This window comes from Silene latifolia, chromosome 2 (genome assembly GCF_048544455.1).
Source record: "Silene latifolia isolate original U9 population chromosome 2, ASM4854445v1, whole genome shotgun sequence".
Taxonomy (NCBI): domain Eukaryota; kingdom Viridiplantae; phylum Streptophyta; class Magnoliopsida; order Caryophyllales; family Caryophyllaceae; genus Silene; species Silene latifolia.
The window spans coordinates 87501-90000 of NC_133527.1; positions in this window are offsets into that span (position 1 = coordinate 87501).

A 2500-nucleotide genomic window follows, 5' to 3' on the forward strand; every position below is an offset into this window, starting at 1 on the left:
CCAAACCCGTCATAGAAGAATTTTTTTCAAAATAAATAATTTTTAAAAAAAAAAAAAAAAAAAAAAAAAAAAGTGGGTCTTACTCGATGGCCTTCTCCGTGTACCCGTCACTCCAGCACATCGATGCCCAAACCCGTCATAGAAGAATTTTTTTCGAAATAAATAATTTTTTTAAAAAAAAAAAAAAAAAAAAGTGGGTCTTACTCGATGGCCTTCTCCGTGTACCCGTCACTCCAGCGCATCGATGCCCAAACCCGATGTAGAATAATTTTTTTCAAAAAAAATAATAATTTACGGACAATAAATGTTTTTCACCATGCACCACGCCTCGGACTAAGGGTCTTACTCGAACGCCATCCTCGTGTACCCGTCACTCAAGCAATCGATGCCCAATCTCGTCTATGATAGTTCCCCCGAGCCATGGTGGTTTACCACGGCATGGGGTTGTGCGGACTTACACGATGGCCACAATAGCGGCCAACGATGCCGAAACCCGTGTGCCTCTCACGGGCCCCCGAGACGGGATGCATGGCGGAATTTTTTTTTCTCGATGAAGGGTCTTGCCATGCCCACGCCTCGGAGTAGGGGTCCTTATGCCTACGGCAACATGCACCATGATGCTCAACCCAACCGCTATAGCCAACGATGCCGAAACCCGTGTGCACCTCACGGGCCCCCGAGACGGGTTTGCATGGCGGAAAAAAAAAAAAATTTTTTTTTTTTCATCTTAGGGTCTTGCCATGCCCACGCCTCGGAGTAGGGGTCCTTATTCATACGCAAACATGCACCATGGTGCCCAGCCGCCCAGCTCCTCACTACCCCCTATAGAGGCTTTTTTGATAGTTTTGGTCTTGTAGCATGAAACATTGGGTGTGCAGAATAGCGATACGTTTTTGTAACGCCGTTTTGGAGGACCAAATGAGCTTCAATTTGGGAGCTTGATATATGGTTGGAAAGCTAACTTGGAGTACTTGATGCTGGAAAAAAAAATTTCGTCATTTGGAATTTTTTTGAGGGAGTTATGGGTCTCCGAAGTCGGGTCATTTTCTGCGGACGCGTCTGCTGCCTAGATCTCGGTGTGGGGGGACTTTGGGGGACCAACCACGGATGATATTGTGCAAACCTTGCATTTTTGGGTAGCTAACTTGGTGTAGTTGGTTTTAGGCTCAAGAAAAAAATTATTCGGACTCGTTTCGGTCTCGGAAACCGCGTCGGGGCGAGCGGTGTCTCTACGCGTGTTGGGTGTGCCCTTTGTGTGGGTTGTGTTGGGCACTTTGGGCATCCTCCACCTCATTTTCCACCCACCTTGCACCTTAATATCACACTACCAATGGTTTTGAGCATTTGTAGGCTTCGTTGCTCGGGCAAATATGTCCCGAGTGGAAAAATGCTCACGGTGCCGTCCGGCGAGCGGCGGGTGTGTGTGCGGGTGGTGCGTCGTATGGGACCAACCGAGCATCTAGTGTCCGTTCCTTGTTAAAATTACCCTATGACCGTCCCCAACAACTCTACGAAGTATTTGGGCACGGTTACCCGGGATGCCGTATCGGTAGTTGAGGTATAGCCTTTCATAGCTTGTGCTAAGGAGCGATCGAGGTAACCGAGTCGGGATGACTTTGGGTTCGTTGTCCTTTACGACTCGTGGTCACCGAATCATATAATTACCTTAGAAACCTCCTAAATTAGCGTTTCACGCTTCGTTGCTCGGTAAAATCCCTTCCGAATTGAAAAATGCCCACGCATGGCTTCATAAGGCGCCCGTGGCTAGGCAATGCACGCTCATGGCCTAGGCAACTAACCTCAAAATGCCCCTTGGCCTAGGCAACTAACCTCAAAATGCCCCTTGGCCTAGGCATTTCACGCCCATGGCCTAGGCAACTAACCTCAAAATGCCTAGGCATGGCTATTCAACGGAAGTGCTCGGTCACTTGGTGCCCATGGCCTAGCATTGCTCGGTCATTGGTGCCCATGGCCTAGGCACTGCTCGGTCATTGGTGCCCATGGCCTAGCATTGCTCGGTCATTGGTGCCCATGGCCTAGGCACTGCTCGGTCATTGGTGCCCACGGCCTAGGCATTGCTCGGTCATGGCTAGGCACTTGCTGCACATGGCCTAGGCACTTGCTGCACATGGCCTAGGCACTTGCTGCACATGGCCTAGGCACTTGCTGCACATGGCCTAGGCACTTGCTGCTCATGGCCTAGGCAGTGATCGGTCATTGTGCCCATGGCCTAGGCAATTGCCGCACATGGCCAAGGCAATGCTCGGTCATTGTAGCCGTGGCCTAGGCACTTGCCGCACATGGCCTAGGCACTTGCTGCTCATGGCCTAGGCAGTGATCGGTCATTGTGCCCATGGCCTAGGCAATTGCCGCACATGGCCAAGGCAATGCTCGGTCATTGTGCCCGTGGCCTAGGCACTTGCCGCTCATGGCCTAGGCACTTGCTGCTCATGGCCTAGGCACTTGCCGCACATGGCCTAGGCAGTGATCGGTCATTGTG